Source organism: Stegostoma tigrinum, chromosome 3 (assembly GCF_030684315.1).
Source record: "Stegostoma tigrinum isolate sSteTig4 chromosome 3, sSteTig4.hap1, whole genome shotgun sequence".
Classification (NCBI taxonomy): domain Eukaryota; kingdom Metazoa; phylum Chordata; class Chondrichthyes; order Orectolobiformes; family Stegostomatidae; genus Stegostoma; species Stegostoma tigrinum.
In genome coordinates this window covers 64,060,976-64,076,411 of record NC_081356.1, presented here as the reverse complement: position 1 = coordinate 64,076,411, position 15,436 = coordinate 64,060,976, and positions in this window count along the sequence as shown.

The following is a 15,436-nucleotide window of genomic DNA, read 5'->3' as shown; positions in this document are numbered from 1 at the left end:
GGCCACCATTTATAATGGTGAAGGGTTTGGGGATGGTGCGGTATAGAGTGCTGGGAAAGAGAATATACGTTGATCTCTAACACACAAAAACAATGTAGCTTCAATACACAGAACACCTAAGAATGCTGGATGGATAGAGTTAGAGTTAGATGTGTTCATGACTATTTTATTCATTTGTTAAGTGAAGGGCAATTTTCACACAAAAACAATTCAGCATTGATATACAGAACACAAAAGAATGCCAGATTAGCATTTTCAGTTGTATACACTGGGACACAAAGTACATGCACAACCAGGGTTTTGATGAACTTGTACAAAGTTTTTGAGCCCACTTTAGAATACTGAAACTTTAGACACCCTATCGTAGAAATAAAAACAAAGCTATAAAATATTTAAAAAAAGAAGAGATGATATTAAGATTGAAAAACTACAATTAAGGGAGAAACCTGCAGTAATGAAACTATTCTCATGGAATAGAGAAGGCTGAGGAGATTTAATAGCGGCTTTTACAATTAGAATGAATCTTGATAGGCAAATAGAGAAAAACTTTTCCTTTGGGTGAATGGTGATTTACAAATGGTAGTTTAATTTTTTAAACTGACATCTGTTTTTCATTTATGCTTCAATTTCATACTTTACTTTTTATTTATTTTCCTATGTATTCGTATCACACATCTTTTCACTCTTCCAATAGCACATACAAGCTATATATCAATGCAATTTTCTTCACCTAGCGAAAAAAGTTCACTTTCTGCTTTTTTCTGCAATTTCATTTTCAACCAATTATGCCAAAACCATAGAAACTGGTTATATTTAAGAACAGTAAGTTTCTAGATGCAAGGTAGTTAGCTCAAAGAAAACTATATGGCTGTACCGTCATCTTTGTTTAAAAAAGTTAGCTCTCTTTTCAACTGCAGTAAATTTATAATATTGTAGTATATGCTAACCCTATAAGAAAATCTCCAATCTATGATGACAATGTAAAAACAACAATAAAATCATTAAAGATATCAATCAACACAAGAATGCATGAATCTGTCACCTAATCTGTGCATTGCAAGCTGGGGGTTTCTCTATATATCACATAGATAGCATGGCATCCTCAGATAAGGCAAACAGCAGTAGGATATGACTCCGAATCAACACCACCTGGTGCTCTTACATGGTGACTCTGGTGAGCTACTGCGCTTTAGACCTAGAATATCTCACAGTGAAATGCTCCCTTACTACCTGCCGCATGCATGAGTTCGCCTCTGCCATCCTGACGGCAGACTACATACTACCCCAAACAAAAGTGAAGAATGCTCTGGGTGAAATTTACACAGCTACAAGTGCTCTGGAGACAAATTTCCCCAAGGCATTATTCATCATAGCTGGTGACTTTAACCAGGCCAACCTCAAGAAGATGCTACCAAAATACTTTCAACATGTCTCCTACCCCACCAGAGGACTGAACATCTTGACCACTGCTACACAACCAAAGATGTCTACCACTCCATACACGTTCTGCACTTTAGAAAATTGCACCACAATGCTGAGTTTCTCCTCCAAGCTTACAAGCAGAAGTTGAAACTTTTGGATACTTCACAGGAAGTAGTACAATGCTGATCTGAGGCAGCAGAAGGGCTTCTCTGGGGCTGCTTGGAATCAATGGACTGGGCCATAATCAAAAATTCAGCGGACAACCTAGTTGAGTTTCCACCACCATCACAGACTTCATTAACAAGTGCATGGAGGACTGCATGCCAAAGAAGTTAATCCATGTGTTCCCCAATCAGAAACCTTGGATGAACCTGGAAATCCACTGCCTACTGAAGACCAGTAGAAACAGAAACTCAGGCCTGTACAGAAAATCCAGATATGACCTCTGCAAAGCCATCAGAGAAGACAAGAGTCAGTACCCGACCAAGTTAGAGGTCCAACCTAACCATATTGACACGCGCCACCTGTGCCAAGGCCTACATAACATAATAGAATATAAAATGAAGCAGAACTAAATTTCAGACAAGAACACGTCACTCTCTGATGTGCTCAGTGCTTTCTTTGCTCAGTTCGTGCAGAATGCCAGTAGAATGCTATCACCTGCCCAACAGTCCCTGGATGCATTTGTTCCTTCTATCAAAGCTGCAGATGTCAGATTGATCTTTCTGAGGATAAACCCAAGGAAAGTGATGGACCCAGATGGAGTCCCCAGCCGTGCACTCAGATCCTGTGCAGACCAGCTGGTGGCGGGATTCACTGACATCGTCAACCTCTCCTTGCTACAATCTGAAGTTCCCACCTGCTTCAAGATGACCACCATCATCCCAGTCACAAAGAAAACACATGTAACGTGCCTCAATGATTACCACCCAGTAGCTCTGATTCCATATCATGCAGTGCTTTGAGAGGCTGGTCATAGCCCACATCAACCCTAGTTTCCCAGCCTGCCTTGATCCCCTGCAATTTGCTTACCGTGAAACAGATCCACACAGTGGAGGCCATTTCCCTAGCACTGCATCAAGCATGGAACTTCTAGATAACAACGACACCTACACCAGGCTCCAACTCATTGACTACAGCTCCACTTTCAACACCATTGATTGTCCCCACCAGACTAATCTCATAACTCTGAGACATGGGTCTTGGCTCTGCCCTCTGCAACTGGATCCTTAGCTTCTTGACCAACAGATTACAGTCTGGGAAAATATGCAACATCACCTCCTCCATGATAATCCCCAACACTGGCACCCAACAAGGGTGCATTCTCAAACCCCTACCGTACTCACTTTACCCCACAACTATGTAGCCAAATTCCATATGAATGCCATCTGCAAGTCTGCTGGTGACACCACCGTGGTAGGCCGGATATCAGACAATGATGAGTCAGAATACAGGTAGGAGATAAAGTGTTTGGTATCGTAGTGCAATAATAACAACCTTTCTCTCAATATCGGAAAAACAAAAGAACTGATCATTGACTTCAGAAAGAAATGAAGAGGACACACCCCTATCTACATTAATGGTAGAGACAGACAAGAGTGTCAAGTTCCTAGAAGTGATGATAACCAACAAACTATCCTGGACCTCCCACAAAGATACAACGGTCAAGAAGTCTCAACTATGCCTCTTCTTCCTCAGGCAGCTTAGGAAATTCAGCATGTCCATAAGGACCCTCACCAACTTTTACAGATGCAGCATAGAAAGTATTCTAACCAGGTACATAACAGCTTGGTACAGCAACTGTTCTGTCCAGGACTGTGAGAAACTACAGAAAGTTTGTGTGCACAGCCCAAACCATCATGAAAGCCAACTTCTCTCCCATGGACTCAATTTACACTTCTGGTTGCTGCTGAAAGGCTGCCAACATCATCAAAGACCCCGCCCACCCCAGTAATGCTCTCTTCCAAATTCTTCCATCAGGCAGAAGATACAGAAGCTTGAACACATGTGCCAACAGGTCCAGAACAACTTCTTTCCTGCTGTTATTAAACTGATGAGTGGACCTCTCTAACTTCAAATAATGTCAATCTTGCTAATGTTGATTTGCCTTGTGCACCTCTTGTGCTGCAAAAACCTTGTGTGCCTCGCACTGTCTAAGCACCCTGCAATCTGTATGTCCTTTTTTTCTATGATCTGCCTGTACTGTTCACAAAACAAAATCTTTTTACTGTAATTAGGTACATTGTGGCTACAATAAATCAAATCAAATCAAAAATTGTTCTGGGTCTCTTTCTACTCTGCTGACAGTACTTTCAACTAAGTAATACAGTGGAGCAGGAGCTGCTCTGAAATTTTTCCTCACACGTAGATATTAGCCTGTCTACTGAATCAAATCAAACTTTTAATTATGTGTTCTCTACTTGAAATGGTAATTCTTTTGCTTTTAAAGTGCTTAGAATGGTTACTTAACTTTGTTCTTCAAAACAACATCTATGACAAATTCTAATCCAGATTAAAGCTCAAGTATGACTTGCAGTGTAATTTTCTGGTAAGCTTTTCCAATACAGGTACATTATTCACCTGTACCCTGCCTTTAAGGGATGGGCTGAAGGAAAGCCTGCAAGGCTTCACCGTGGATAGAAGTGTAACAATGCAGAAGGAGGCCATTGACCATCATATCTGCACCAACTATTCAAATAAGCATCATTACTTAATGTCAGTTACCTGATTTTACTCTTGCTCATTATTTATAACCAAATAATCATTCAATAACTTTAAATGCTTGGTCAGACAGAGCCTCATCACTCCTAAAGAATGGTTATCTCATGGATTGTTTCAATTGGAGTCATAACTAAGAAACATGGCACAATCTGCTTACATTGCATAGGCCTAAACAAAGCTATTAAGTGAGATCATTAGCCTCTGCCGACGATTAATAGGGTAACTACAAGCCTATACAATACCAAAGGCATGACAATTCTTGTCATTCGCTATGGTTTTAAGAATGTAAGAAACAGGAGCAGGAGTAGGACATTTGTTCCTTCAAGCTTGACACACTATTCTATAACATCATGGCTCCAGGTCTCAACTCTTCTTTTGTATCAGCTCCTCATAGCCCTCAACTCACTGATATTTCAAAAATCCATTCACCTTCTCTTTAAATATCTTCAGTGATATAGATTCCTTAACTCTCTGGGGTGGAGGGTTCTAGACATTCACTACCCACTGGGAGAGGAAATTCCTTTGCATCTCAATTTTAAGTGAATGTCTCCTTAGTCTGTACCTGTGTCTCCTTGTTCAAGATTCCCTCACTAGGGTTAACAGCTTCACAATATTTTCCATGATGAAATGCAAACATTTTCTGTTTATGAAGTCAGCCACAATAAGTTATGGTGTTCTCAGTGTGCAGCCTGTAGAGTCCTGCACCTGGGGCAGCCAGTTCATTGGCAAAAACTACTTCCCGAGGCACGGCATTACCCTCTTCACAAAGAAATGAGGTGAAGCAGCATGATCTGTCACAAATTTCATCAGTAATAGTCTTGATATATTTGTTTATTTTACAAGTGTGAGATCCAGCACATATCCCCTGTGTATCCTTGGAAGCAGCCAGTTGCATAGGAATTTAATGCAGCTGTTACCTTTTTGGCCATTGGACAAGATGGCCACCCAGCACATCAGGTCACAGGTCCTACTCTCGCAGCTTGTATAGTTCTATGGTGGTGTCCCACGGTATCATCAGTCTTTGCTGACACTGCACCTCACTCACCTGAAGTAATGGCATCAAGGATAAATGACTCTGTGTGTCATGTATCTCCTGTGTATTCTGAGGGTACCTTTAGCTGCAACTTCTTTATGTAGAAGCTGTTTGACAGCTTCTGGTGGTTGTTGCTGCTCCTTGGCTTGCTGTCATGTTTGCCCTCCATTTCCCTGCACCGTTGTAGCACCAGGGTCACAGTGATGATGGCTACTAATGTGACCTGGTTGGTTAAGGTTCAACTAAGGCTGTGGGGAGTATATCAGAAACAAAACAGTTGCTTAGTAATGAAAGAAGTCAGCATTCACATGACGATTTTGCATAGTCCTCCATACATTGTGGCATGGGGGGGGCTCTGACAAGGACGGCCATGAATGCCTGTACATGGACCTTTGAAAGGGGAGACCTTATTGTGATGTAGCAGCACAAGCCACATCACAAAAATATGGGAGGAGATTTTAGGTGTGATAAAATTACTGATACCCCCACTTACCACATCACCCAAGAAAGGTAGCATTGCATATAACAGCATGTCAGTGAATACATACATTTTAAAATGAAAGGAAATCAGCTCCGTGACCTTATACAACTTATGAGACCTTGGATCATCTTAATTGTGGCATGCAGATGATATTTTAAGGTTGCCTATGAATACTTCAGCTTCACATAGATAAGAATGATAAATTTGTATTGATTAATTACATGTTCAAGGTTGCTTGTGTCCAAGAATTGGTCACTGAATGCATTGCACATGCAGGACCCTCTGATTACAGGTGTCTTCTGTACTGTGTAAGTGTCTGATTAGTACAATTGACCCCGAGGGGGGTCTCACCTTTCTCGTATAGAGCCCGTGTGCTCAGTCAGAAAACAAAGCCATTATTTCCTCCACGATAACAAAGTGTGAAGCTGGATGAACACAGCAGGCCAAGCTAGACCTGAAACGTTAGCTTTTGTGCTCCTGAGATGCTGCTTGGCCTGCTGTGTTCATCCAGCTTCACACTTTGTTATCTTGGATTCTCCAGCATCTGCAGTTCCCATCACTGATACATTATTTCCTCCACTCTGGGTTTGGAGGCAGCCATTTTTCATCCACATTGTGCTAATTTGATTCAGATGAGATGGAAAGTAACATAGGTCACACTTTGCAGAGTGAGTCACAGACTCAGCCTGATAATTGAATCCCACCAGTTCTGAGTTTCTACATTGTTCCCCATCACTTTCATTTATACTTTCATCAACAAACATTATCACCTGAGCTCCAGGCATACTGGTTACACCATGCGGTGTATTACACCCCTTCAAAACCAGGGTGATGGTGACTGTTCTTGACTCCCCTATAATATGGCATGTCCTTCTGTGAACTATCATCTCCTACCTTTTATGTTAAGTTGCTCCAATTATTGTCCCCTTTGCAGTCCAACATGCTGCCTTCAGCCCCCAAAGCTGACTTCCCTAACTTAACACAGCTGTCGTCCCAATATCTGTTGTCCTCACCTGACCTTCTTGAACAGATCTCCAGGAATGATTATGGCACCACCCTCATTCTGGTCCATTTGGAAGAACATATGAGTGACCAGATCCCTGACTGATCTCTGTGCAGCTCCCTGACCAGTAATCCTCTGACTGATTGCATAAGACCTGCAGGACTGACTGTGGCCCAATCCCTGTGCTGTAATGATACAGAACTCATAATCCTGACTGCCCCACATGACTGACTGTCTGTCCTAGAATGAGATCAAACGATGCCCTTGACTGACACTGATTGAGCTTTGTACTCCTTGTCTTGACTGAGGGGTATTTCCTGTAGGCTTTGAGACATTATCATTTGGTTGAACTGCATGCTTTTGCCACAAAGGGTGGCACATGCTGTAGGTGTGACATTGATAATAGCATGATGTATACAGCAACATGTCCTTCATTTTGACCCATGACTGCTGTTCATATTGCCTGATGTGACAAGTTGCCTTGTTTTCTGTCTGCACTAAAGAGGTATGGCAAAACAGAATGCGGTCAGCCAGTGGTTCTGAATGAGATGGCAAAGCAAAAAACGCAAGGCAAAGAAAGTCAGAGATGCTGCGCTCATCCAAGTAGGCGCAAAGTGAGTGAGTGTTAAAAAAGCAAGCAGAGTCAAATCCATGAGATGGGTTCCTTTCTCTGTGTACAATGTGGCTCAGCAACAGCATTACAATAAATAGTGTCAGTATGCTCCAAAATGCAGTATTTTATATCAGTCAAAGTTGTGACATGATGATGTGAGGAGGTTGCAGATGGAGTGTGCATGTGGTTGCTGCCATGGAGCATGTCCTGGAATGTTGGGGAGTGGTGGCTAAGATGGAGGCTCAGAACAGCAAGTAATGACCTAGAGTGAGTGCCAGTGCCAGGCAGCCCCATTGACTGTCATGTCAGGAATTGTCACTGTTTAGTTCCCTTTGCCATGTGAGTGAATAACAAACTGGGTATAAATAAGGCATGATCAGGTACTTATCAGACATAAATGTATGCAAATACACCTTTCACCATTCATTAGCAAGATTTCTATCTCACTGTTCAAAACTTGGGTGGAAAAGCAAACTATTTTTTCCTCAATATTAAGAATCTCATTTATTCAATCTAATCAAATATTCCTAACTAACGTGCCATTGCCCCATTGTTGAGAATCTGGAAGATCCCTGACAGCCTCCTCCTCCTCCTCCTCCCCAACCCCCAGCTTCCACCCATCATGGTGTATGCTGTGGAACTGGACTTTATGCTACTTACTTTACATTTTAGAAAATTTCTGTTTTCTGAACGCATCTGGATTTGTCCCCGTTGCCTCGGGAACCAGTTCCAACTAGTGACTGATTGACTATCTGTGCAACTGTGTCTTAAGAGGAAGTTTGTTCATTACTGACTCAGACTGAAAGAAACTGCAATTTTCAATTTAATATTACAAGAAGTTAAATTCCACAGGCAAACTTGATTTGATTTTACAAAGAGACCAATCTTTCAAATTACTTATCAAATTTACTGATTTTAAGCACTTGCAATATTTAGCCATGCTTGACTTTATGCTTCTTAGTGTAGAAAAATATAATACTTCTTGGAGACAGACTTTAATTTACAACCTTCTGATTTAGGAGTAGAAGTGCTACCCACTGAGCCAGGCTGATTGCCCACTTTGAATTTTACACGTTCCTGGCACTGGGCTGGGAAGCAGGCATGTAAAATTAGGTTGGATTAGATTGTATATATAGTGCTCATCACCTATCTGCCTCTGCCAATATTTTGGTCTACCAATCCCTGAGCCAGTTGAGCCCCTTGAGTGGTCAATTAACGGTAACAGGGCCTCCTCCTATTCCTGCTGGTATTGGTGCTGGATTTGCCCTCCCCTCCCTGCTCCCACCAGAGAACTACTGGACCTATTACTAACCAGTGGTCTTAGGGACAGTATGCTCACTCATTACACAATGGAAACTGAAACATCAAGAAACAAACTGCCAGAGCTAGCCAACAAAATCTGGTTGTGGCTTCCAGGGTCAATGGAAGTGGGTTTTCCCCAGGTTATACAACAAGTAGGTGGAACCACCACTGTCACATAAATTGCATCCAGTTTTTTTTTATTCACTAGCTGGTTTAGGTAGTCACTTCTCTGCTACTCACTTGAATTCCTTCAAAAACATATATATTACTTTGTTTATTTTGAGCTTTACATTTGCTCTCCCCACTGAGAAATGTAAATTAGGCTGTATGATAGTGAATGGATGTGTCATTCCTTTTCAGACATCACTTTTGGACATTTTAATTATCCTCCAAATATTTTCAAAGTGGTCACATCCTCACACTCATAACTTAATATTGTTGTTGAGAAAATGTCACAAACTAAAGGCTGAAGATTTCCCCTGTGCACTGCTTAATTAAACTGTTATCATGTTTATGGAACACAGGCCAGTACAGCACAGGACCACACACTTCGGCTCATGATGTTGTGCTGTACATGGCACCAAACCAAATTAATCCCTTCTGCCTGCCCTTGGTCCATATCCCTCCATTCCTTGCATATTCCAGGGCTTATCTAAAATTCCCTTAAATGCCCCTGTCATATCTGCCTCTACCACCACTCCTGACAGCACGTTCCAGACTCCTACCATTCTCTGTGTAAAAGACTTGTCCCTCACGTCTCTTTTGAACTTTCCCTTCTAACCGTAAATGGATGCACCCTAGTATTAGACATTTCAACTTTCAGAAAAAGATCCTGACCATCAACTCTATTTATAGATCTCATAATTTTACAGACTTCTATCAAGACTCCCCTCAGCCTCCACTGCTCAAGAGAAAACAATCTGAGGTTTTCTAGCCTCTCCTTATAATTCATACCCTCCGATCTAGACAGCATCCTGGTAAACTTCTTCTGCACTCTTTCCAAAGCCTCCATATCTTTCCTGTAATATGGCAACCAGAATTGAATGCAATATTCTAAGTGTAGTCTAACTAAAGTCTTATAAAACTGCAACATGACATCTTCCTGACTCTTGAACTCAATTCCCTGACCATTAAAAGTAAGCATACCATAAACCTTCTTTACCATCCTATCAACTGCGATGGCACTTGCAGGGAGCTAAAAGCTTGACCCCCAAGATCTCTTTGTACACCAATGCTGTTCAGGCACTGCTATTAACTGTATTTTCTTTAACATTTGATCTCCCAAAGTACAGCACCTCACACTTCTGTGGATTAAACTCCATCTGCATTTCTCTGCAATTGATCTATATCCCACTGTATCCTTTGACAACCTTCTACATTACAACAAATCTATTATCTTTGTGTTGTCTGCAAACCTATTAACCCATCCACCTACATTTCCATCCAAGTCATTTATACACATTACAAACAACAGAGATTCCAGTATGGATTCCCACAAAACACCACTAGTCACGGAATTCCAGCCAGAAAAACACACTTTCACTGCTATCCTCTGCCTTCCATGGGTAGAGCAATTCTGAATCTGCATGGCTGAGTCAACGTGGATCTTAATCTTCTGGTTGAACCTATCATGAGGGATCTTGTTAATAGCTTTACTAAAATCCATGTAAACAATATCCACTTCTCTACCCTGATCAATCACCCTTGTCAGCTTCTCGAAAAATTCCATCAAGTAAGACTTGACCTGCCCTGCACAAAGCCTTGATGACTGTCACTAAATAGGCAATGTTTTTCCAAAAGTGCATAAATCCTATCACTAAGAATTGCCTCCAATAGTTTCCCAACTACGAATGTAGGTCTATAGTTTCCTGAATTATCTCCACCTCCCTCCTTGAACAGAGGAACAACAGTAGCTGCTCACCAATCTTCCAGGACCTGTCTAGTGGCTAATGAGGATTCAAAGATCTTGGTCAAGGCACCAACAATCTCCTCACTTGCCTCACTCAGTAACATGGAGTGGATACCACCGGGCCCTAATGTCTTATCCACCTTAATACTTTTCAAGAGTCCCAACACCCACTTCTTTCTTGATCTCAAAATGGCCTAGCATTTTAGCATGCTCTATATCCTTCTACTGGGTGAACAATGATGCAAAGTACTCATTTAGGATCTTGCCCACATCCTCTGCCTCCAAGCGCAAGTTTTGTCCTTTGTCCTTGAATGGTCCTACCTTCTCCCTAGTTATCTTGTTGTTTTTAATGTATGTATTGAATGCCTTGGAATTCTCTTTAACCCTCCTTGCCAATGTCATTTCATGGCCCCTCCTTGCTCTCCTAATTCCCTGCTTGAGTTCTTTCTTGTTTTCCTTATTTCCCCCGGGATCTCTGATTTTAGCTTTCTAAACCTTACATATGCTTATTTTTTCCTGTTGACTAAATTCACAACCTCCATCATTATCCAAGGGTCCCTTACCTTGCCATTTGTGTCCTTCCTGCCTATTGGAGCTTGCTGGTCCTAAACTCTTTAAACAACTCCCCTATGTCAAATGTTGACTTGCCCAATAACAGTTCCTCCCAATTAATAGACCCTAACTCCATCCTACCACTGACATAATTTGCCCTCCCCCAATTTAGCAAGATCCTGACTTATCCTTATTCATAGCTATCTTAAAACTTAAGGAATTGTGATCACTGTTTCCAAAATGCTCTCCCACTTAAAGGTCAGTCGCTTGGCCAATACAAGGTCCAGTATGGCTGCTCCTTTAATTGGGCTATTCACATTCTGTTTTAAGAAACCTTCTAGGAAGCACTTAACAATTCTTCCCTGTCTAAGCCTCTTGCTCTAAGGGAGCCCCAGTCAATACTGGGGAAGATTGCCTTGTATCTTTCCATAATCTGTCTATGTATTTGTTCCTCAATGCCTCGGTGGCTTTTGGAGGCCTGTAGCATAATCCTATCAGAGTGATTGCACCCAACTTATTTTTGTATTTTACCCATTTACTTCAGTGGCTAAGCCACATTATATATAAAAAAGTACAGTGTTGTTCTCCCTAGCAGAGATGAAATCTCCCTAAACATTCTCAAAGGAATTTTCTTTGGTCTAGTCAGTTTCTCCTTAGTATAGGCACCTGTAAGAGATTGACACTTTCCTTCATCTCTTTTGCACAATTGACACTAATTCTTATTATTTATAGCAATTCTAGGATTCCTGTAATATGATGGCTGGTAGTCTCTTTAAAAATTTCAGTACTTTAGGTGATCTTAAAAAATATCAACTTCTTTTGTTCTCTAACAAAAGCCTAAATTATTAAAGATCTACTTTATATATTACAATTAAATTGATTCTTTAGGACCTTACCACATTGTTTGGTACATGGGCAGTTATCAAAAATATGCTGTCAGATATTAATGATGTCTGTTTCTCTTTTTTCTAAGTTATTTAAGCTTGAGGGTCCTCTAAATGTATGCTAGAACACATAAGAAGATGCAATTTATTCTGATCTAATTTATTAGGCACCAACTCTGCAATTATGTGCATGACCCGAATCCAGAATTAGCAGTCCCTTTTATGTTCAAGCAAATTATTGGAACAGAATATGAATCTCACAGGCTGAAAATCTGAATTCAGCAATGCTGTTTGACATTAGTCTGAATTCAAAAAGAATCCAATTCACTGTTCCAAGGGTTTATCCCACATCATGGGAGTTTTACGTTTATAGAAGAGGAATAAGCTTATGAAAAGAAGATAATTTCTACTTAAATGTTATGTTCTAAAGTTATTTATATCATCAGCACTTTTCAATGAATAAAAGCTGCATCTGTTAGTTAGCATTAAACAAAATGTATTTGATACTGGAGTGCATTGATTGACACACCAACAGGTGTGGCTTGGAAAAGCCAGTTCCATCTATTACTGAAGTTTGAATGGACTTCATTGTTGTCATTTTTCAAGAGTTGCACTACTTCACGAATGCTTCATTGAATTTCAAAAGCTCCTTTGGTGGAAAGGGATACTTCCCATTTTCATTGACAACTTTACTGTCTGTTAGCAGATTAGCTGTTTCATGATATTAATCAATTAGAGTAGAATTTTTTTAGAGATAATAGGAACTGCACATGCTGGAGAATCTGAGATTACAAGATGTAGAGCTGGATGAACACAGCAGGCCCAGCAGCATCAGAGGAGCAGGGAAGCTATTTTTCTGAAGAAGAGTCTTGGCCTGAAATGTCAGCTTCTCTGGTCCTCTGATGCTGCTTGGCCTGCTGTGTTCATTCAAATCTACGTTTTGTGATCTTAGAGTAGAATTTTATTGTTTTTTGTGACAGATTGGCCACTCCTGTGGATTTAAAATCTTTGAATGGGTTTCATGAATGAGATTTTTTTTCAGTAATCAAGTGTTATGAGTGAAAAATCTGTGAAATTGTTGAAGCATATTTTAATCTCCATAACTCCTAAGGCCTGCCGTTGGTGGATGCTGTGGAAGTGGCTATATAGGTGGTATGGGGAGTATGAGTTGGAATTGGTGTGCCACATTCATGACTGGTTGTGGAGGTAGCATGGATATGAGGTAGCATGGATGTAGCCAAGAAGGTATGAGGTGGAATGGAGGTGGCAATAAGAGATTTGAGTGGGTATGGAGTTGTAATGAAAGTGTAAGTGGCCATGGAAGTGATAGGGGAATATGAAGAGTGATGGGTATCTATGCACATAACTGTTATCATGCATTAGCAGTTCATTATTCTCATATGAGTAAGCATTGCACTCATAGTTTATAAATTGTGCCATACTCTTCTAGTATTTCTGTGTGTGTATTGTCATTGCTGTTCATCTGGGTGATGTTTGTTCTTGAGGGTGTGTCATTCCCATGTCACTTGTTTTTGCCATGGTTTCTCTTCTTACTCTGTTTCCATTTCCGAGATGCTGTTGACCTTCAGGTATGATGGTTGATCTATGCTTTGTGTGAAGATGCTGAAAGAATATCTTCTTGATTGACCACCTGTACTGAAGGAATAGCTTCTCCAGTTGCGCATAAGTATCACCAGTTATGATAGTGTATCTGGTTGTTCACTTCCACCATGTGTGATTGATGTGAAAAGTGCTTGAAGCAGATCCCAAGTTGCCAATTGGGCTAGACTTGTTGAGAGCATTGAAGGTTTGTCCCCTGACTGACTCTCCAATGCTCATATCTGGCAATGATTTGGCAGTTTTGTCAAAATGAAAATTGGTTTTCTGCCATTTTGCTTTGATTTTGATACTCATGCTTAATATTTTTTCTGGCTTTAGTAGCTTTTATCCCATGGGAAGTGTGGTTTGTGTACAGCATAACATTAGACTTTGGACTGGACTATTTCCCATGCCTTCAGAAGATGTATTTCTCCATTTGAAAATAGCCTTCTTTACATCAGTATGGGATTTTATCAATTGTTTTGGTGATTTTCACTGTTCTCTCAGTGTCGCCATTTGCCTGGGGATTGTAAAGATGATGTATGGTTTTGAATTGTCCAATCTATTATGAGGTTACTGAATTCTTCATTCATGAAGTGAGGATCATCGTCATTCTTCACAATGTCTAGAATTCATAACGGCAAAAAAGTGCTTTCTGGCATTGTACACCCTAACCGGCTGTTATTCAAACCAAATGGTCTAGGTCACACAGTAATCAGGAGTCTAGACTACAGTGGAAGGATATTCTGATTTTGTGCAAATGAAGAGATCTACTCTCAGCTTCAACCGTGGCCTTTCCAGGATGTCATGGCCGATGACCGCTCTCTATTGTTTAGCTTGATACTCATTAAAATCACTGCATTGATCCTCGATTTCATTGTTCATGCTTGGCAAGTAGAGCACTTTTCTTGCCTTCCTCTGACTTGATTCAATTCCTTGGTAGTTAACATATGTATGCTACAGCATCTATCCTCTAACTCATTAAATACAGTGATTCTATTTACTTCATACAAAAGCCATCTTGAGCTGTCAACTCATTCAATTCATTACTGTATGCTCTAAATACTCTTGTAACCGCAACAGTTTCTTTGGTGCTCTCTGAACCTGCTTTCATCACTAGTTCTTGAATCTAGTCAAACAGGTTTCTTGATTTGAGCAAAGTGCTTGTCTGTTGGATTTTAGGTCTCTGCCAGGTTGATAACCCAGAACATGTTGAGCAGATGCTTCATGAAGGATTTGGAAGATTTCATTCACCACATGTCTTAGCATCCTCTACTTTCCTTCACAAAGAATGGGAGACCATCAGGACAACAACCAAAACACGAACAAGGTGCAAGACTCCCACACCTTCAAGTCAAAAAAACCTAAGGTATTTAAATGTCAGGAGGATTGCACTATCACAGGTTCTTGAAGGATTATACAGATGCTTGGATTCTCAATTCTTAGATTTCTCTGTTCTTGTTCAGTGTAAAAAGTTTTGCAATTACAATAACATGCACATATTTTCAGTTTCGGTGGATTTAATTTTATGTCAGAAATGTGGCTTTAAGAACATGATATGCTAATAAACCAAAGCCCAAAATGTAGACCACATGATTGACTGCCATGTGCAGAAAAGCAGAAGCAATGTTCAATGGATACATTATTTTCTGTAACTGCAAATGGCATTCTTAGCTGTTAATAATGCTTTTCAAGTTAACTGAATGTACGTTATCAATCTGTGTTACTTGTTGATAACCAAGAAACCAAGACATATATAATCTACTCGTAACTTTGTTTTTTCCTTATTATTCAGCCTTTAATAGGAAGTGAAAATTAAGTGAACCCCAAAGGTGAATTTAGGTCAGGTTTTCTCAAGGTTTTGTTAAAGGTACTAGTGGCAGTTACTTGCACACACCTTTGGTGTAATGTCACTTT